General features: G+C 44.0%; 1 pseudogene; it reads left to right on the top strand.

Moving 5' to 3' along the window:
* The first annotated feature begins 3,376 nt into the window (after positions 1-3,376).
* Positions 3,377-3,493, top strand: LOC124596975 (annotated as a pseudogene).
* The last annotated feature ends 19,715 nt before the right edge of the window (positions 3,494-23,208 follow it).

Here is a 23,208-nt window from a genome sequence, read left to right as displayed (position 1 = left end):
AGTAGGGGATGTGTGATAGGTTTGCCATGAGCATTAGGTTTATAAAATATGTGTTTGTTCCAACATGTGCAAAGAAGATGACTATGTCCAGTCGTAAGGAAGGTACGGATTTGACTTGGAACAGTGTGATAGGTAAGGGAAGAGTCATAAGAATGGTACAGATATTTCTATTTCCAGAGCCCTCAGCAGTGTGTATTTTCGAAACTTCGCTCAATGTCGAATGTCATTCAACTGAGACCGCAATGACAACTTTTAATTGTAAGAAAAGCGACCACATATATATGTGACCGATGTCATATGATGATTCTCCCTATGCGTGGCCTGTTGCGGGGGTGATTCACGTTTCCCGCTAACCGCAGAGCCGTCCGCACGGAGAGGTCTGTTGCAATGCAGGAATGAAGTTGGCTTAACCGTGTAGTCCTCTAGACGGCCGAATTGCGAACTAATGCATAGTATGTTTTGGAGAGTTTTCGTGATCAAGTAGAAATTTGAGAAGATTCAATATGGACGTGTATTTGCGTTGTGCCATTATTCCCTCCCATGTAAATTGTTCCGTTGACTGCTTCGTCACATTTCACATCTTTATTTAGTTGAGAGAAAATCGATTGTGGTTTGTTCATCTATCAGTTGGAAGACACGTTTGCTGATTATCTAGATATGAAATACACCTTATTTGAGTTTGTAAATTATAGGGGGGATTTGGAATCTTTTACATCACCAACACCTGTATTCGCGAGTGCAAATATTGGTTTTCTCTATAATCTTTTTCGAGTTTCCGTGTAAATGTCATCGCAGAAGTGGTGTGTGTTTCATTGGAAAGTAAAATACTCCACCGATTTTGCTCGAAAACAAAAAGGAACTGCAGTTTGTCTATTATCGTGGAAAGGGGACATTTATTATAGTCACGAATTTTTTTTTTTCAGTAGTTGCTTTATTATAGGACTCGAGTTGATGGGGAGTGAGTTCCCTACGATACTGCGGCTCTCTTCCGGTCCCAGCTGGAGCATCCTACGTCATGTTAAGCAAAGCTGTTTTCCATCCCAGAACGAGAGGCGTTGGGGACGTGTCTAGCTTATGATAGCGGCGCCTCCTAGCCATTAGGGTCTGCTGCGCGACAGTAGTTTAGACGACCAAGATGTATTTGTAAAAGCGCCCCTTTTATCTCCTACCTGCTTTTGTGTTGACGAAGCACGATAGTATCAAAGCGGGCGGCGGCTAACACGGGCCGCGAGGCTGTCGGTGGAGTAGCTCCATTTCGTTGGTTGATTTTCGGTAGTTTGTACATGGATGAAGATGCACGTTCAACTGCAGTCTATTAGAACAATGATTTTAACCAGAACATGTGATACATTATGACCCATTCAATATGAGTGTTGGATTTTTTGGCGACAATTTCGAAGTGTAATTATAACTGCCAAGCATTTTTTTTCTCCCATGAGCTGTGATAGCGTGTATTGGGTTCAGTTAGCTGGGCTGTAGGGTGATTATTAGCGGGAGTCCGTAGTGATCTCTGACGTAAAACAGCCATACATACTGTATGCTTGCAGGTAAAACACTTCTTTTAAACTGGACTCTGTCTAAGACAGCATCTAGTTAGTTGAATGTATTCCCCACCAAAAATAATAATGGTTGTACCTTACACGCCAGCCTTTCCCCCCCCTAGCTTGTAGGTGTAGGGAGAGTTTGAGTGTTTTAGTCGTTGGTTTCGAGTGGTATTGCGAGATTTTTTTCTCCAGCAGGATAACAGCAGTTGCATGGTATCATTAGCTTTGCGGAGTATTGCCGCCGTGGTGTAGCGCTATGCATGTAGTTGTCTAATTAGGTCCGATCTTTGTGAATAATTGCGTAATTAGGATAGATATTTGCGTAAGTTTCGAGTGGTATTGCGAGAATTTTTCAAGGCAGGATAACACCAGTTGTATGGCGTCTTCAATTATTGCACTATATATGCGATTTTAGGCCATCCTTGTGAAATGCTATGCATATAGTTGTGTAATTAGGACCGATCTTTGTGATTAATTACCTATCTGCGGCAGTTTCCTGAGAAAAATAAATATAGTACACTAACCTTACCTTACTCTCCCTTGTCTGGAGAGTTTCCATGTGGTATGAGGGTGCACTTAGGCTTTCTGTCCAGTAGAATGAGAGTTCGAGTCGCTGATAATTTGCGTTTTTGACGTTCACTGAGTGTTTGTGCACTGAATTATTTTCGGCTTTTTATGCCTTGAGAGCGTGTTTGCAGGCATTATTTCGGTGATCTACGAGTAGTTTGCACGTCTGTATACTGTTTACTGGATTATTTTGGTAATTTACGAGTTGTTTGCATCTCTGAACATCAGCGTAATGCATTATTTACAAGTAGTTTCCAGGTCTGTAAACTGTATATTGTGACTCCAAGCATGTCAGGGTGAGCGTTTAGCATCAGCGTAATAAAGAAACTAGGTGAAATCCGTCGCTAAATAAATTGTACTAAAATAAATAAAGTACACTCATCCCTCTCTCCAGCAACCCACAACAGGCTGATTCCATTTCCCACCAGTTTTCCCCTCCAGACCACCAGGGGTGCGGGTGGGGGGATGAGGAGGCTAGGGCATATGTGCAGCTGATAAAAACATGTGATGGTATCATGATTCTGTGCTGCTATAGACTGAACTGCATAATCACATGAACTTGGAAACAAGGTCAGTTCTTTGGTCTTGTGGATCGGAGGCAGTTGTCTCTTCTGTGGTGGGAGCATATACGTACTTTTTAGAAATGACAGACAATTCCAGCAGAGACAGATGTTTCCATGTGTTGTGAAGCACATCGTTAATGCAAAGCATTTATTTGCGGGACCGTACTCTTTCTTTTCGTATGTTCTAGCATTAAAGTTCGCTTCCATTCTTCATGCAGTAAGCTGTGGATGAACTCCTTGGCTGAATGAGTGCATGTAATACAGCTATTAAAACTTCCCATGTATGGTATCAGCACTTCCTCATGCTCATTCCACACCGACAGCTCAACAAGCACTGGTATTTCAGCCTCTTGTGGTGGTAACACCGAACTAGGCCGCTACTGCTGTAGGAAGATAATAAATTTCAACATATTTCAACAAATTTAAACAAATTATATTCGAGCAGAATGACATCATAAGCAGTCTCAGGAATTACTCAGGTGTCAAGTAAGAAAGGGATGCCACCGCCTCATCGTGTGCGGGACCCGAACTGACACGTGGTTCACAGCTGACGGCTGCATCATCACTTCGCAGGGGCTGCCAGTCCATCCCAATTCCTGGGAATGTGTGCGGTAGCGTCCTGTGCAGTCCAGTGGACAGGGGATGGCTGACGGTGAGTGCTTCATTATCGAAAGGTTTTTAACTGTGCGTAATTACGTGTAAGGCAACGGCTTTGCCGCAGTGGATACACCGGTTCCCGTCAGATCACCGAAGTTAAGCGCTGTCGGGCGTGACTAGCACTTGGATGTGTGGCCATCCAGCCACCATGTGCTGTTGCCATTTTCGGGGTGCACTCAGCCTCGTGATGCCAATTGAGAAGCTACTCGACCGTATAGTAGCGGCTCCGGTGAAAGAAAACCATCATAACTACCGGGAGAGCGGTGTGATGACCACACGTCCCTCCTATCAGCATACTCCACTGAGAATGACATGGCGGTCGGATGGTCCCGATGAACCAGTTGTGGCCTAAAAACGGAGTGCATACAATTACGTGTGATGTGTGTTTCATGACTGTATACCTTGCGCAATCGGAATAAAAAGGGAAATGTGATCTATGTAATTACTTCTCACAAGACCTGCATCTTTCCAAACAACAGAGTATGATGAGCAGGGGAAATCCAAACCCCACAAACTGATTTTTTCTTATAAAAGAACTATATATCCTTGAATTTCCTTTTGTGAGATTCTTCCTCTCCACTGCAGAGCTGCCAGTTTCCAGGTAGAGGAGGGGAGGGGGAGAGGCGAGGGTGCGAGGGGGGTGGGGCTTTGGTGGCAGGGATTGTGATCGATTTTCTGAAAATTCGTTGAATAAGTAAATAAACTATATTCCATACACTGTCTTGAATCCCCTAAATTGTTTAAATAAACAACATACCACACATCGTCTAAACTGTTTAAACAATATTCCACACACAGAAATCGATTTCTGGGCAAATTCAGTAACTAAATGAATAAACTATATTCCATACACTGCCATAAATAACTAAACAATATTCTATACATTGTATAAATTGTTTAAACAATATCACATACACTACAATCGAATTACCTCCAAATGACCGATCAACTGAGACTTTTTCCCACCAATTTGTGAGAGGGAGGGTGGGAGGGGCGGGGATTTAGCGTGAGGGAGAGGTTAATTAATTGATCAATTTAATTAAATTGTCAATGAAATTGATAAGTGTGAGAGCAGCTATTCTAATAACATAGACCTGAAAGTGTACCTATAGGAGTGAGTTGGGGTGTTTCCTGAGGTGGCAGGGGAGCATAGGTTAAGTGTCTGTCAATCAACAGGAAGGATCCTTTTATCAGAAGATTAGGTTAAGTACCTGTCAGTCAAAGGAGAACAGTAGGTTTGCCCCTGATTGCTTACCTGTAACTGATGCAGGCAATCCGCACCAACAACATAGACTGGCGATTGCTTTGTCCCCCTACTCATGTCCGCTCATTGCACATACCTCGTCTATAGGGTGGGACGTTCACACACTTCGTAATTTTAGTGATGAACTTGTTAGTTGCAAACTGGAGCACTGAGACATATTCAAATCCTCATTTAAGAGTATAGATTAATCTTTCCAGAAAGAAAGTGATACCTGTGTAAACTTTTTCTTGAAATAACGTCAGAGGGCTTTGGACTAAACTTTCATGGGCCAGTATTGACAAATTAGAAGACAGAATTTTTACCAGGACAATTTGCTGTAGTCATCCTTACATCTAAGACTCAGAATTTCATGCACACAAGGGCACTTCAAAACTAATAAGAATCTTATTGGTGTGCAATTCACTGCTTCACAAATTGACACACAGCAGTAGAAATGAGCGTCAGCTCTTCCAATGACTGGAAAAGAAACTCTCTATTTGCTTCATGAATGTTGCGAAAGTTGTTGCAATATTTTTTGTGGTCAACGGTGTTTAGTTTCATGAACAGTAAACTGTGCAACGGGTGGTAACAGGCTGCGAATTATAAAAATAATAAAGACGTGTATTTGACGTCTCTGACTTCAGACAACACAATATATACACTCCTGGAAATTGAAATAAGAACACCGTGAATTCATTGTCCCAGGAAGGGGAAACTTTATTGACACATTCCTGGGGTCAGATACATCACATGATCACACTGACAGAACCACAGGCACATAGACACAGGCAACAGAGCATGCACAATGTCGGCACTAGTACAGTGTATATCCACCTTTCGCAGCAATGCAGGCTGCTATTCTCCCATGGAGACGATCGTAGAGATGCTGGATGTAGTCCTGTGGAACGACTTGCCATGCCATTTCCACCTGGCGCCTCAGTTGGACCAGCGTTCGTGCTGGACGTGCAGACCGCGTGAGACGACGCTTCATCCAGTCCCAAACATGCTCAATGGGGGACAGATCCGGAGATCTTGCTGGCCAGGGTAGTTGACTTACACCTTCTAGAGCACATTGGGTGGCACGGGATACATGCGGACGTGCATTGTCCTGTTGGAACAGCAAGTTCCCTTGCCGGTCTAGGAATGGTAGAACGATGGGTTCGATGACGGTTTGGATGTACCGTGCACTATTCAGTGTCCCCTCGACGATCACCAGTGGTGTACGGCCAGTGTAGGAGATCGCTCCCCACACCATGATGCCGGGTGTTGGCCCTGTGTGACTCGGTCGTATGCAGTCCTGATTGTGGCGCTCACCTGCCCGGCGCCAAACACGCATACGACCATCATTGGCACCAAGGCAGAAGCGACTCTCATCGCTGAAGACGACACGTCTCCATTCGTCCCTCCATTCACGCCTGTCGCGACACCACTGGAGGCGGGCTGCACGATGTTGGGGCGTGAGCGGAAGACGGCCTAACGGTGTGCGGGACCGTAGCCCAGCTTCATGGAGACGGTTGCGAATGGTCCTCGCCGATACCCCAAGAGCAACAGTGCCCACTATACGCCCTCGCTCAAAGTCCGTCAACTGCACATACGGTTCACGTCCACGCTGTCGCGGCATGCTACCAGTGTTAAAGACAGCGATGGAGCTCCGTATGCCACGGCAAAATGGCTGACACTGACGGCGGCGGTGCACAAATGCTGCGCAGCTAGCGCCATTCGACGGCCAACATCGCGGTTCCTGGTGTGTCCGCTGTGCCGTGCGTGTGATCATTGCTTGTACAGCCCTCTCGCAGTGTCCGGAGCAGGTATGGTTGGTCTGACACACCGATGTCAATGTGTTCTTTTTTCCATTTCCAGGAGTATATATATATATATATATATATATATCTTATGGGACTTAACTGCTAAGGTCTTCAGTCCCTAGGCTTACACACTACTTAACCTAAATTATCCTAAGGACAAACACACACACCCATGCCCGAGGGAGGACTCGAACCTCCGCCGGGACCAGCCGCACAGTCCATGACTGCAGCGCCTGACACGGCTCGGCTAATCCCGCGCGGCAATCAGGTTTTATTCCCGGTGATCTTCCAAATAATTAAATTACACATTTAATTTTCCCATTTGAATGCTCGACTTAACTGTTTTAATCGCGTTATCTGGAGTGTAACTGCGGACGTAAATATTACGGCTGAAAGCTCTCGGGGCCTCAATTACGCAGCTGCATCCACAAATCAAACCGCCCTGCACAACACTCGACTCTTGCTTCCCGCTAACAGTTCCAAATTGTGAGTTGATTTTTTATTGAAATGAATTAAAAATATAACTGAACCTAATGTTCAACTAATTAGTAGCATAACATGAAAATTAACTGCATATAATGGAAATATATCAATTTGCAATAAACAAATGTATATTTTTAGTAGAGAGATTTGTGTACCTAAACTTGTAGAAAGTAAATTTTGCGGATACACAGTATTTCAAACTGTCCATGACTGTAGAAGGTGTCGCGGATCGACTTTTATAAAACGAATCACAGAAAAGAATGACTAACATTTATCTGTTTTTATTGTATAATAAATGATAAATGCGTTCTCCAACTAGCTGAACTTGTACCCCTTGCCCGTTTTCCTGCAATTCCGTCTGTTAGGCCAATTTCAAAAACTTCAACCGGTTCTACTGTCGTCAACACACTGTCAAAATTAGACAGCATCCGAAATAAAATCGTTTTGAAGATCCATGATACCTGAGAGGACTAACTACACAACGAAAAATTTTTCAACAGACAGTTGATAGCGACATAACACAATGTTTATAATTTGCTCTGTACCACTACACAGCTGAAACTCAACTGACTGGTCTATTGGCCAATGCATAAACGTTCTGTTATGTTGTTACTAACGATTTTCTGTGTGTGTGTGTGTGTGTGTGTGTGTGTGTGTGTGTGTGCGTGTGTTATCTAGTCACTCCACTTAGCAATTATGGATGCTCAGAATTATTGTAGAAAGTTTTGTATAAGAAGCTATGTAATTTGCATTAACGTGTGTGTGGAGGTACCTTGCTTCAGTTCAAGCGTTCGAAAATTGCTAGGCAGCTTAAACTGCAGTAACGCAAATAAAGGTTGCAAATTCAGAGACCTGTGAATCCGTGTTGTTTTTTAGTACACTCGTATTCATAGCGGCTGATGACCAACCAGCAACAAAATTTGTTGGGCACGTCAATCCTGAGATTACTGTACAGAGTCTTCTGCTGCTCTCTCTTCACAGCTCTCGTCTCACTTCCAGCACAGCTCCAGCCTTCCGCACCATTGCCAGTCTGCTTCACACATTACTATTTAAGGCTTTCCCTGCTCTTCTTTCCGTCCACCATCGCTTTACCTACAGTTTCAATAGTGCCTCATATCGTAATATTTCACCAACCATTGTGTCTACACCATTCATTATGTTCTTTATTAGATATTTTCCTCGTTACACGAAGTCTAGGGCATATCGTTCTAATGTTTGTCACCGTTTCGTTTATTTCCTCAGTTTTCATGATTCGCGCCTATAGATAGCTGTACTCCGAGCACGGAATTTTGCAAAATCTCTTCCTGGTCTCAGGATATGCCTTTTGAATGACAACAGCTCTTACTTTCCACCTTTTACTTTCTTCGCTGTCACGTCTCTCTTACTCCTTACTTCTTAATCTTTTCTGATTCCTGGACGTTTACAATCTGTTTATACAGTGGTTGTGCATTCACATTAGAATTTCCGCCAGATATGAGAATTGTGTGGGACCGGGACTCGAACCCGGGTTTCGCGCATATCGCGAGAGGTCGCCTTAACCACTTCGTGTACGGAGCACGTCTCCAGGACCGGCACTAACTTCCGTACGTCACGAAGTCCGCAATCCTTACGCTCGCACATTTCGCGATTCTTCCACCTAGAGACACAAATATTTTATCGTCATTTTAAGCCGTCAAGGCGACCGCTAGTGATAAGCCTGAAATCCGGGTTCCAGTCTCGGTCCGGTACAAATTCCCATGCACCGTAAACAGATAGTCAATCCAGATTCATTTAAATGCGAATCCATTTCGTAATATTTACCACAGTTGTAACTGCCAAAACAGTGTCTGTTGCTTCAGACACGCTTGCATATGTGGCGGATATTGTGTTGTGAAGGTGCAGACACTGCATAAACACAGACATTGAAATATCCTTGATGTATCAGTGCCAAGACAGGCTAAAATGACGTTGAAATATATCTCTTCCTGGGAGGAAATCACGAAATGTGCGAATGTGAGGGTTGTGAATTCAGTGAAATGTGGATATTCTGCTTGTTCCAGGATTCCCCACCCCCCAGGGGGCTCCCATTTGTGAGTGCGTGTTTGGCAACCAAGAGGTCCACCCCCTCCCAGCTCTACTTTGCAGCGCGGGGTAGCCGCACGCACTAAGAGCGTCTTGTCCGCGAGGTTCCCCCAGTCGGAGGTTCGAGTCCTCCCTCGGGCATGGGTGCGGGTGTTGCCCTTAGCGTAAGTTAGTTTAAGTTAGGTTACGTAGTGTGTAAGCTTAGGGACCGACGACCTCAGCAGTTTGGTCCCATAATACCTTACTACAAATCAAATCAATCATCTCTACTTCCCTTTCCGTGCAGCAAGTCGACCTTTCTGCTGTTCGTTCCTCCCCCCCCCCCCCCCCCCCCTTTCCCTTTCTGTCGGTCCATTGGACGGTCTCCTTGGTGCCTACTGCGCCCGGATTTGGATCGTGATTCTGGACACTCGTAAGCTTCCATTCAGGCATTCTACGACTTTTCATTCTTCATTTTATGGTCCCATTCTTGGGTTTTACCTGCTGTTATTTTCTCTTCCGAATGTCACGGAAGTGCGGGTCGTGCAGATAAGGCCCCCAACGTAGCATATGTTCCACCTTTCGATCTTTTTCTCTTCGCGCCCTTCATTTCTTCCAAATTTACAACGTCCAAAACCCAGCACGGTAGCCATTCTATTGTGGGAGGTAGGGCCATGACCACACAGGAGTCGCGCCGATGCCGATGGTTTCTGAGCTGCATATCCCCACGCATGCCAGCGACTACATACCCATTGTGGCTGGAGCAAATGTATTCCAGGCAACAGTTTACTGATCAGGTAACCGCTGCTGTGGCTGGCGGGGTGAGGGGGGGGAGGGGGGGGGAGGGGGAGCCCATGGGGAGACTTCTCGGCCAGACTGGATGGCACTACGGCGGAAGACTCTCACATGAAGAGAATTATGTTATCATTTGCAGGTGGCCGCACCGGCACAGTAATCTCTTCTGAAGGTAACAATTATTACAACGCTGAGAGATTTTTTTTTTTTTCACTCATCAGTCATCTGACAGGTTTTGCGTAGACCGCCACGATTTCCTCTCCTCTGCCAACCTTTTCGTCTCATCCTTGCGCTTGCCCCCTACATTCTCAATTACTTGCTGGATGTATTCCAATCTTCATCCAGAATTTCAATCCTCTGTAGATTTCTTAAGTACCACGGAAGTTATGTCCTGATACCTTAGCCGATGTCCTGTCTTCCGGAGCCTTCTTTTTTTCAGTGCTTTCCATATTTTTCAGCTTATTAGTCCACCATATTTTCAAGATTCTTTTGTAGCACCATATCAGAAATTCTTCTTTTCTCTTCCAATTTTACCACAGTCCATCTTTCAATACAATACAATGCTGTGCTGCAAACTAACCTTCTCAGAAAATTCTTGCCTATCTTCGATTCTAGTAGAGTTCCCTTCGCGAAGAATGCCTTCTTTGCCAGTGTTAGTGCGCTTGTTATGTCCTCCTTGCTCCGTCCATCATGGGTTATTTTCCTGCCTAGGCAGCAGAATTCATGAACTTCGTCTACTTCGCGATCCACAATACTTATGTTAATTTCCTCGCTGTTCTCTTTTCTGATAGTTGTCATTACTTTCGTCTTCCTTCGATCTGTTTTTTATTAACATTCTGTACTCATTAGACTGGTTATTCCAATCTACACATCTTGTAATTCTTCTTCACTTCCCCTATGGATAGCAATGTCATCAGCGAATCTTATCACTGATATCCTTTCACCATGAGTTGTAATCCCACTCTTTTATTTCCGTCATTGCTTCTTCGATATACAAATTGAACGATAGGGGCGAAAGGCTACGTCCCTGTCTTAAAAGCTTTGTTCTTGGTCTTCCAGTCTTACTGTTCCCTCTTTGTTCTTGTACATATTGTATATTATCCGTCTATCCCTATAACGTACCGCTAATTTTCTGAGAATTTCAAACATCTTTCACCATTTTACACTCTCCAGCGCTTTCTCCAGGTCGACAAATCTTATGAAAGTGTCCCAATTTTTGTTAGTCTTGCTTCCATTATCAACTACAATGTCAGAACTGCGTCTCTGATGCCTTCACCATTCCTGAAGCTGATCGTCATCTAACAGATATTTGATTTTCTCCTCTACTCTACTGTTTATTGTCAGTAACTTCGTTGCATGAGCTGTTAAGCTGATTGTGTCACAATTCTAGCCTTGTCGGCTCTTGCCATCTTTGAAATTGTGTGGATGATGTTTTCATATAAGTATGATGGTATATCACCAATCTCGTACTCTCTAAAACCCGATGTGAATAGTAGTTTTGTTACCAGTTCTCCCAACGGTTTTCAAAATTCGGATCGAGTGTTATCTATCCGCAGGGCCTGACTTGACTTTAAGTCGTCCAACGATTTTTTAAATTTTAAATCTAATACTGAATCCGCTATGTCTTACCTATCGACTCCTGTTTCATCTTCTACCACATCAGACAAGTCTTCCCCATCAGGGAGGACTTCAGTGTAATCTTTTCACCCATCCGCTCTCTCCGCTTTCTCCGCTCCATTTAACAGTGGAATACCCATTACACTCTTAATGTTACCGCCCCTGCTCTAATTTCGCTTTAATTTCACTGAAGGTTGTTGTGACTTTCGTAATGCTGATTCAATCCTTTAGATAATCATTTCTTCTTCGATCTTTCACATTTTTCATGCACCATTATCGCCTTAGTTTCCCTGCAGTTCCTATTTATTTCATTCCTAGAGCGACCTGGTTTTCTGTATTCCTGAATTTCCCTGAACGTCATTGTACGTCCTTCTTTCTTCAGCTGAAATATTTCTTCTGTTACACACGGTGTTTTCGCAGCTGTCTTCCTAGTACTTTTGTTTTTCATTCTAGCCGGCATGAATACTTGAACTGCTGTTACCGATGTTGATTTACTGTCGATTTTCATAACAACCCTGTCACTGAACATAGAACACTATACGCCAACAGAACAAACAGCCCTGTTTCGGGAAACGCCACGTGTGACATTATTATACAGGGCTGTCGCTACGACCAACTGAAATTTATTGCAGAGTAGTGCACTATATCAGAACGTGATGAATGATTGTACAATGAACAATGTAACACGATGCATAATAAGATAACGAATCAAAGCACTTCACTTATCCATTCAGACAACATTATTCTTTATCTTCTACTGGATAAACAGCAATCAGTTACCGCGATTTTGTGTAAGTACTACAATATGTATTTTTCAAACATTGCTTCAAACCATTACTATCGTGTTTTTGTGATTCCAGGGATTCGGTTGCAGGTGCACCTATCAATGTAAACAAATTACATTGGATATAAGACTCGCATTGTCTAAAGACTCCTATAGTTTTAATTACAATCAACAGTCAGCATTGTCAGAACAAAAACGTGTAAAACTTAAGCGCATTAAAGAAGAGAGGTTGTAGGAGATATTACTCATAGACACTTCAGTTTCTCTTATATCTTAATAACCAGATGACACCAAATTTGCCATAAGATTTTATGTCATGTCTATGACATAACTCCTAGTAGAACACAGTAATTCCAAGAGAAATTAAAAATTTCGGGGGGGGGGGGGGGGGCATGTCATACCTGATAATGTAAAGGAAGCTATGCGAAATGATATACGATCATGGCCAAATAGGAAGTCATTATAGTCATCACAAATTCGAAAAGAGTTGCTTGTCCGATGATCTAAATTTTGAAAAAAGATGTTTGATATGTTTAGAGAACAACATTGTGAACATAAATGCCATGAAACGTATATAGAGAGATTTTCCACTCGGATTTCAATTTGTCTTTTGGTCTCCCTAAAGCATATTCCTGCTCGTACTGCGACAGGTTGTATTTGGGTATTATGTCAGCAGAGACAAGTGAAGAGAGACAAGTCATTGAAGTTCAAAGCAGATTACATCATTACAATGCTGAAGTAGCTTATAAAGCAATGAAGGAAGATGAAAACAAGGCCAAACTAAGTCGTAAATACAGTGTACTTTACATTGATTTACAGCAAGTGCTCTTCTGTCCTCTATTGTCCCACTCCTCAGTATTCTATCAACGGTAGTGTTCATGTTATAATCGAGCCATACATATTGATGGAACTTATGATGCAACTGTTGTGACTTGGCAAGACAGCCAAGCCACTAGGAGGTAGCCGAAAGGCACGCGTTTAAGCTCACGCAGGCTGGCGTGAGGTCTGGAACAGCTAAAGGAGTTGAGTCTAGTAAAAAAAGTACGTAGCTTCTGGAATACTTAACTTTAATCCATAATTGGTGAACATTGGTCTGACGGTACATGCATCACAAGATAACTAACAATTGATAATGGCGCCTTGCTAGGTCGTAGCAAATGACGTAGCTGAAGGCTATGCTAACTATCGTCTCGGCAAATTAGAGCGTAATTTGTGAGGGAACCATCGCTAGCAAAGTCGGCTGTATAACTGGGGCGAGTGCTAGGAAGTCTCTCTAGACCTGGCGTGTGGCGGCGCTCGGTCTGCAATCACTGATAGTGGCGACACGCGGGTCCGACGTATACTAGCGGACCGCGGCCGATTTAAAGGCTACCACCTAGCATGTGTGGTGTCTGGCGGTGACACCACAGCAACAATGTACTTTTGGCACGAAAGCGTGGCCAGACGAGGATCGGCCGAAATTTCTTTGTGTATATTGAAGTACATCACCTCAAACTATCAGCCCTTGCTCTGGGAGAAGAAAAACTTTAGTTATTTGGTCTTACAGAAGCATAGGGAAAAACAATAATTGGGGTGTGTTGTCAGTTAATACTTAATAACTTTGGGATGTTTTAATAACACATTCTTGGTATCAGCTCATAATTTTGTGCAGTGTGACCGATAGTCTGCACTGGCAGACTGTCAAAAGATACATCTCACTGGACAATTCCTTAAAAACTAGATAGACGTTATCGCTTCAACAATGCCGATGAAACCTTTCCTTGTATATGATACGCAGCCTAAGGACTCCAAAGATTTGAGTGATTTGGAACATTCATTGGATACGAACTTCAAAATAACTTCATCACACTGAATGCAGATATCAGCAAGTGATCCAGGAACAGTTCGTATCAGAATCAGCGACTATGTGCTACTACCCTGATATGCATATTCCAGCTCAAAGAAATCACAATGGGTTTGCAATACATGTTGTAAGCCCTATAGTGTCCGCCAATAACTCAATATCTCTGCTCTAGTCTCAGCTGTTGCCAACGAAAGTAGAAAAGATGAAAGATTAAATGGCTATGTGCAAGTCTATTCGAGTGGAATTCAAACAATTTTATGAAGAACAGAAGGCTGAGTAACATTTTGGTGTACTGATTTCGTAACTTAAGCCAACATAATGGATACTACAAAAAATAACTTCATCATTATTTCCTCTGCGTTACACGTAAAATATTGGCGGATCTATAAAAATTTAGTATTTAGTATTAAGGATGTTCCATATGAACATTTTGTTGAATACTGTGGTTAAATCCAATCATTTATGTATTGTTGTTGGTTTCAACTTTGTGCTTCTGTGTACGGTTACAACCTTGTTCTGTTTCAAGATATTATTTTTTCCATTATTTCTTTATTTACACGTGACGTTTACAAGTGCATCTTAGTCAAATAATAATGTCAGTACACTTGTTTCATTGTAATTTTCGGAATCCTATATTGAGCCTGTGCATTTTCCTCTTCAGATTTTCTAGTTTCCCTGCCAGTCTCAAGTTTTTGACATTCCACACACTGATTCATAGTTCTTTACCCTCTCGTTGGTTATTAAATGTTTTTCTCATAGTCATCTCGTTCTTGACAGTCGTCTCCCAGAGATTCAAGTGGGTACTGCTCCAGAATCCTTTCGCCAATGGAGAGATCATCATAACACTTTGTCAGTTACTGGCCATATGTAATTACGATATACATTACCTATTTTTAATGCTTGGTTTCGATCGCCTTCTGCATCCTCATGCTATTGATCATTGCTGATTCTCCGCCTTTTAGGAACAGTTTTCCATCCGAAATGCAAGAGAGTGTGTGAGATTGCAGGGCACTCTCACTTCTGATCTGGTGTCGTGCTATTAATGTTCTTAAGGAAAATGATCTTTATTACAATCTGACTTCATACATCATGATGACATGGTGGGCAGTAGTTAATACTCTTGCTTGTGTGCTCTTTTGAAGGAACAAGGGTAAGCTTTACCTGCGTTCAAAGGAACAGGGTGCCGATTTAAGCGACGGCAGTAAAAGCATATGGCGACTGTAGGCTGATGGGAGCGTTTTTTCTGTAGAATCTGAGTGAAAACATTTCTGGGCTACCGAGTTCTGCAGTCTCATTGTGCAGACACGTTTCGATGGCGCCAGTCGGTCTCCGGTCGTGTCAAGGTAGGCTGACTGGAGCCGAGGAGACGCCACAGCAATGGCCAAAGCACTGAAAACTGGCAATAAAACAGAGGAAGGGCCCATGTTAGGCAGGAAGCCGATGAGACAACTGTGACTTTTCTGCGACTTTCCGTGGGACAGGTCACTGGCGCCCAGATGTCCAGACTCTGTTTCAAAACATATTTGTGTAGGCATGAGGCCTTTAGCGAGTTAACGGCCATTCTTGGGAAAATTCGAATTGGACGGAACAGGGGAGATAATAGTCTTTTTATGAAGGGCTGTGCTTCCATCCTGGTCATGTTGTTAGCAAAGACATGCCATAAACACGTGGGAAAGAGGAGACGAAGCTGAAACTTTTTTTCTTTCCTTTTCTCCCAATTTACTTTAAAGTTTCTGATTGGTCAAATCTGTCTATGCAGAGCAAGGGGCAGTCTCCCATTTTCGAATGCGGCTCTCTGCCTCGTGGCTTGTACTAAAGTGGAAGGAGTCTAAGATGTAGAGAAGAGAAAGCCACTCTTGCACTGGCACTTCGCTAGCAAAGGTCTGTACCTAAACGATGAGCCTCGTGTCCTTTGCTAGTGTGCCACTTAGAGCCTGTGCCAGTAACCTTCTGAACTGTCAGAGGTACTACTTCTAGCATCATGCACACAACGAGTGATGCATGGGTGTACTTATTTGTCCTGAGTCAGGTTGGTTGCTTGGTTGTTTGGGGAAGGAGACCAGACAGCGTGGTCATCGGTCTCATCGAATTAGGGAAGGATGCGGAAGGAAGTCGGCCGTGCCCTTTCAGAGGAACCATCCCGGCATTTGCCTGGAGTGATTTAGGGAAATCACGGAAAACCTAAATCAGGATGGCCGGACGCGGGATTGAACCGTCGTCCTCCCGAATGTCCTGAGTCAGCCGTCTAGACATATTCCGTCATGCACGGTCGTGGGATAGAGTCAAATCGGTTTGGCAGACCAGCAAACGGGTCCACCTGCACACTGGAGTCCACCATGGTTTCAGAGGCCATAGGGAAGTACCTGCGTTCCGAATTAGCCAAACGCGAAACCGCGTGTTTGCATTGTTGGGCGCGCGCTGCCGTCCATGACTTCTGTGGTGTCACCGCCAGACACCACACTTGCTAGGTGGTAGCCCTTAAATCGGCCGCGGTCCGGTAGTATACGTCGGACCCGCGTGTCGCCACTGTCAGTGATTGCAGACCGAGCGCCGCCACACGGCAGGTCTAGAGAGACGTCCTAGCACTCGCCCCAGTTGTACAGCCGACTTTGCTAGCGATGGTTCACTGACAAATTACGCTCTCATTTGCCGAGACGATAGTTAGCATAGCCTTCAGCTACGTCATTTGCTACGACCTAGCATGGCGCCATTATCATTTGCTATTTATCTTGTGATGCATGTACCGTCAGACCGATGTTCACCAATTATGGATTAAAATTAAGTATTCCAACAGATACGTACTATTTTTGCTAGTCTCATATCCCTGACCTGTTCCAGACCTCACGATATCCTGCGTGAGCTCAAACGCGTGCCTTTCGGCTTCCTCTCATAGTGACTTGGCTGTCTTGCCAAGTCACAACAACTTCAGTCGCCGAACGCATCGTGATGTGACGCCCTGACCAGCAAAAGGGTAAAGTATTCGCTGCTGCGGCGTAGGACTCCAATATATGTTTGACAGCACCCTGTTGTTTCGAAGACTATTTTTCTTTTTGGAATAGTATAGATGCTTGATTTTGGCGTAATTTGTGCTACACCGCGGATTCACGTGTATGAAGTCAGATAAAGCGATAAGTGTTCTGGTTAGTGTCGTATGTCGATCCCCAGTTTACACTTTGTCCACCACAGACCCCATATTAGTGAGAGTGTTTGTCAAATAAAATGTTTGTGTGCCGTTTCTTTAGCCATTTTTTTGTCTTGTGATGTTAAGAAAGAATAAATCTATTGTCATTTAGCTCACAGCTCCTTCCCTGTGTTCTGGTTAACATTACCTTTGCCAATTTATTAAAGTCCTGATCACAAAAGGAAGTAGGAACCTTTCAATTGGCGAACCGCTGCCAGGATCTAGGGCCTTGGCACTTCTGTGATACTGTCATTTTGCGTCCTTGCCGAACAGGTCCACATTATTATGAAATAAAAATATAACAAAAATTATAGTTCATCAGTATGTTGTAGATACTTAATACTCTGATTGTGTTGTTAATGTGTTTAATTGTATTATTTATAGCGCATTTGTGTCAGTGACATCTTTGTCATTTGTCGACTGTTTTTCCATGGTTGCTAACGGCGTTGTCGTATTGTTTTTGTGGTGTTTACTATTGTATTTCCTTTGTATTTGGTTGTTTTTTGGTCTGAATCTTGTGTGCTACTGTAATAGTCTCGGACTGCACCCTGCTTCGTTAAACTTTTTGACGACATTGTATTGTACTACGTATATCTTTTGGGTTAGATAACATGGTTGTCCAAGTGTTGCACGGATAATTAAAGTTTGTTGTTGATAGAGAATTTGAGTGATAACGAGTAGTAGGGCAAGACAAGTAGACCTGGAGCGGGAAACTAAAGCGTGCGTCATGGAGGAAGAGAGCAGTGAAACGGTGGAGGCACAGTTTGAACGTAGGGAGGCGTTGCTGCTGAACGGTGTTATCAACGACGATGTCGTGCAACAAGGAAATCAGCGAGCCAAAAGCGATATGGACTTTCTTCAGGGGACAGACAGTGTCAGATCGCGAGTGACAGAAGATGTGAATGTACCACAAGATATTGGAGTGGAGGTGCTTATTAGAAATCCGGACAGAGAAGACAGAGCGGTATCAGAACACAATGATGCCGATACTGTGGTGTCACCGCCAGACACCACACTTGCTAGGTGGTAGCTTAAATCGGCCGCGGTCCATTTAGTACATGTCGGACCCGCGTGTCGCCACTGTGTGATCGCAGACCTAGCGCCACCACAAGGCATGTCTCGGGATACGGACGGGCACTCGGCCCAGCTGTAAGGACGACATTGCTAGCGACAATACGGACGAAGCCTTCCTCTCATTTGCCGAGAGACAGTTAGAATAGCCTTCTGCTGAGTCCATGGCTACGACCTAGCAAGGCGCCATTAGCCTTACCTAGTTTGAGAGTTATCGTATAAATGTCTCAAGAAGAACGTTGTAAACCAACAAAGATTAAAAGTTAAGTATATTCCAAAGCTACGTATTTTCTTTATAGCAGTCATAACGTATCCTGTTCCAGAATTGACGCCATTCGGCGTGTGTGTACGCGTGCCTTTCTTTCGGCTCCCTTCCCAGTGTGGCGTAGCAAGCTTGTTACGCCACAACAGATACAACACCGCAGAAATCAAGTACGAGTTCGGTCGATCAGGATACTGAGCAAAAGGAAGAGGACTTCCATCTGGCACCATTTTTAATGGGAATGAAGAAGAAACTCGATAAAGGGAATGGAGGTTGGACTAAAAGGAATGGAGGAAATATTAATGGACTAAAACGAATGGAGGAGAAAATTACTGAGTTAGTACGAGATATTAACCAGACGAGGACAGACATCATAAATATCGATTCTCAGGTAAATCTGATGGCAGAGGAACACAAGACATAGGCAAATAAACTCCAGGAAATCCTAGTTAAAGTAAAACAAGAGCAATGAAAGATTTAAAGACTGCACATCATGCTAAGAAGACGGCAGATGGGCCAAGACAGTAGCAAGTTTCGCAAGACGTGTAGCAGCTGAAGCATCGAAAGCGAGTTAACGCAGAGAACAGCAAGTACGAGAGGCAGTGATCAATTTCAACAAGAAGGTCGAATGCGTGGAAAAGCGACAAAATGACGCGGAGCAGCCCATCGACACGAAAATACGTGACGCTACGGATCTTCATGCGACAGCGGCCATAGGCAAATTTATTAGCTGAGCTGCGCAAATTAGGGACTGGTTCGGACGTGACAACTGCAAGTCCAGTGAGCGAGACTGAAGACGTCCGCACTCTCCTTTCATTAAAATCTCAACAGGAAGCTATCAACAGGAGTATGGAGAAGAAATTGGAGGAGACGCTAAGGAAACAAATTCAAATATGGCCAAACGCGAACGCAACAGAAACAGAAACAAATTCAGACGGACGGATAACTGTATACCGTTAGCAGCAAGCAGAGGACACGGTGAAATGAACGTCGCATTTTCTCGAAGGCGAGGAGGGAGCAAAAACGAGAGGACGTCGAATGAGGACATCCAAAGGACTGATATTTTCCGTAGGACGGAAGTTGTCGACGAAACGCCATTAGATTTTCAACACTTCTTACAAGTCCTAAAATACGAAGTTTTCCGAGATAAGGGTAATTTTACTCACCCAGGCACTTGGATATCACAATTTTACCTCTCTTTACCTCCAAATTGGCCTTTAAAATACAAATTAGACTTTATTTACAAACACTTGCAAGGGTCACTTGTGAAGAAAATGCGCCGACGTGTAGAAGTTACCAGCAGTTCAAGGACAGCTTCCTAAACGTCTACTTGCCCAAGGAGACGCAAGAGCGCAAAAAATACGAGATGATTGTTGGCAAAGATTTCGAGAGTTCGAGCTACAAAAGCTCAGTCAAGTTCCTTGATGCAATGATTGACAAGAACCAGTATCTTGACGTACCATGCTCTACCGTTGACATCATAACATTTGTTACACCAAACTTCCGTCAGCATATCAACAAGTATTAGCTGGCAGGTGTAATATGGGGCTCAGCACTTTTCGTGACACTCTCTACGAATTAAAGCATACCGAGCAGAGAATATCAGAGAACACAGAGGAAACTCTGCAGGTACGTCGCAGGCCCTATGTTGCGTGCACAAAGTAACCATTACAATAATAGGAACGGAAATGTACGGAATGGAACGCGTTGCGGAAACCATTCACGGTCGGAAAATTTCGGGAACAATGAAGTTGAACAACGAAGAGACTAGAATGTGAATCGCAATAGTTATGTACTACGCAACACATGCTGGAATTGAAGGAGGAGGAATGAAGGCTACGGACCACAAAACAACGGATGGCGAAACCGTGGCTCCGGTTTCAACGATAATGGAAGAGGTGCCCGAAAGAACAACGGAAGAAGCGGAAATGGAGCTCAGGTCGAAAACATTGAGACTCGGGAACCGAACCGAGGGGAGCGAGGAAATGACAACCAACGCCACTGAACTTCTGAACAAGCCACAGATTGTTTAATGGTCGGTGACAGCCGAACGTAAGCACAGTAGCATAAGTTTTGTTTAGTTATAATAGTTTTGGGGGCAACAGTCATTTGTTTGGAATTTTCTAGTAATTTCACAGTGGCAATTAGCATAGGAACTTCTCCCATTACTGCTAGTCGTAGGAGTTAGGCATTGTTACAATTTCACTGTACTAGCATTTCTTCGTAACATGTATCAAGCTTATAGATGTACAGTTGGTCAACCCAGATACGACTAATTACAATTGTTGAGAGTAGAAATGTGCCGCTTTCACGACGGAAACTTCGTTGTTTTATTCGAGTCCTATTTCACGCGAGTTAAAATGTTCTCGTAGCAGTTCTGCAGTTTGCACGGCACGACAGAATCAGGTGTCACAACAACGATAGAATTTTATATCTTGCAGTCCGAAACCAGTGCACGAGTATCGGGGCGGAATTCTTCTCGTAACATCTTAGAGTTCAGCTGCAATCATATTTCTTCTGTCTATTGTGTGTGTATTGCAGTAAACGCCCTTGTACGATCCGGTACGTAATTCGTAGTACAGTGTGTGAGAGGGGCGTCGTTGAGATTAGTTTGCGAGACCGATAGAGGTATTTGGCAGGATAGTCGTGTATTGTCCACGCGAGAGGCGTGTCAACTTTCTTGGTGTTTCACTGTGGTTGCCCAGTGCAATGTATCTTCGCTGTGGGATGATTATTGTCATCGCCAGTGGCGCGATGTATTTGTGGTGTGTTTTTTGTCTATGGATGTCGCCTTTGGTTTGATGTATCTAGCGAATGGAATACTTTATTCGAGTGTGGTTACACAGATGAGCTATCGCGTCTTACGCGATTGTTGTTCACTGTGGTTATTCGCTTGTGGATTTCGCGTTTGGTATTCTGCATTATTGTGCAATGATATTTGTCTGGCCTTTCGCGAGTAGTTCGCGAGCGCGTGAGTGGTTGAGCTTGGGCGATAGTTTGTACTTGTGGCGTGAGCACGCAATGTGCGAGTCACTTGGGGGTGTCTTTGTAGAGTGAGTGAGGCATACTATCAATGCATGAGAAAGAGAAGAACAGTAGAGATGTAGCTTTTCAGTCACACGTCAATAAAACCTTGGGCTTCTTTTATGTTTGTTTCAGGAGCTGGAGTGGAAAATTTATACACTAACCTGAGAAAATTTTGTGTCAGTTTCAGCAAAAAGACAATTTTGCAGCGGTTTTTCTCCCACATAGGACAGCGAGCAGACTGGAGATTTCAGCACTTGCCTTCGGCAACTGTGTGGTCAGCGCGACAGAATGTCAATCGTAAGGGCCCGGGTTCGATTCCTGGCCGAGTCGGAGATTTTCTCCACTCAGGGACTGGGTGTTGTGTTGTTCTAATCATCATCATTCCATCCCCGTCGACGCGCAAGTCGCCGAAGTGGCATCAAATCGAAAGATTTGCACCCAGCGAACGGTCTACCCGGCGGGTAGCCCTAGTCACACATTTCATTTCAGCACTCACTGAGATTTACGCCGTACACCAGCGTTAGTGCCACCATAACAAAAAAAAAAGAAAAATATATTATGGGAAGTCTAGTAGCTCGCATATCTTTTACGGAAGTTGGGTTGCATGAATAAGTAGCAGCCTTAGATGAAATGAGAATGATTGAAGTGAATGTGTATTCTAAGCCTGCTTAGTACTGTGAGTGCATACAGTACAACACCTCACCACTAGTTAAGGTTACAAAGATTTAGACACAGAAAATTAATCATTTGAAATTATTGCTGTAGAACAGGATAAGATTATAATTTTGTAAAAAGAGCTCTATAAACCATTTTTTTTTAATTCTAGGAACAATGATGTAAAGCAATCCTTTACAATTTTGTTATAATCCACCGTGTTTATGCTGTAAAAATACTAATTCTGCATGTAAGCATTGTGCAGACTATGGGCGACTGAGTTGATGGCTACATATCAGGCAGTTGGAGAGGTCGCTGACACTGGAGTGGCTGTAGCAGCTGGGCAGTTGGGCCACCAAGTAGGCAGGATGGTCGAGGTCGTCCGCCAGCCCTGTGAGACAGAGACAGAGGGGACACAGCTCTCTCCTGGGAGCAGTGGTCCACATAGTGACCGCAGGGCAGCTGGTCGACATGACGTCATTGGGCTACGTGAATGGAGGCAGGCGCAGACGAGCCCCTTCACGCCACTAGCTGTCAACAAAGGGGTGGTGTCCTGCCATCATGCGAGCACTTTCGCCAATGCTTCCCACTCCAGAGATCCGAGGGACCAACCGCTGAGTGGAAGGTTGAGCCCACACCAGCAGGACGCACTGTGGATCGCTGAATGGAGGTACTTACGTGTCTGGAGACACTGTCGTCTCAGGCGGCGATGGCGGGAAGTGATTCACCTCAGACCTGTGTCCATATGCTGCCCAGGTCATCCCATGATCGTCTCTGACACTGGAAACGCATTGCCGACCACCACGTCATCCAAGATGCTCAGAAATCGAGACGCCACTGTTTGCTGCCGACAGACAAGGTCCTGCCACACTGAGAGTACTGCCTATAATGTACATGTCGAGAAAAAGGGATAACCCATCTTAACAAACTCATCCCACATAGTTGCCACATCTAACCTGTTACATGAAATGTGTAGTGCTGTGTTTATTCATGTGACACTTGTAAATTTACAAAATCGGACTCCCTTAAGACCTTTGAAAAGGGAGCTGTAGGAGTTTTGTTGTTGTCATTA

The sequence above is a fragment of the Schistocerca americana genome, chromosome 2, assembly GCF_021461395.2.
Source record: "Schistocerca americana isolate TAMUIC-IGC-003095 chromosome 2, iqSchAmer2.1, whole genome shotgun sequence".
Taxonomy (NCBI): domain Eukaryota; kingdom Metazoa; phylum Arthropoda; class Insecta; order Orthoptera; family Acrididae; genus Schistocerca; species Schistocerca americana.
The sequence above is the reverse complement of the archived record's forward strand: the minus strand, read 5'-3'. Positions and strand labels throughout refer to the sequence as shown.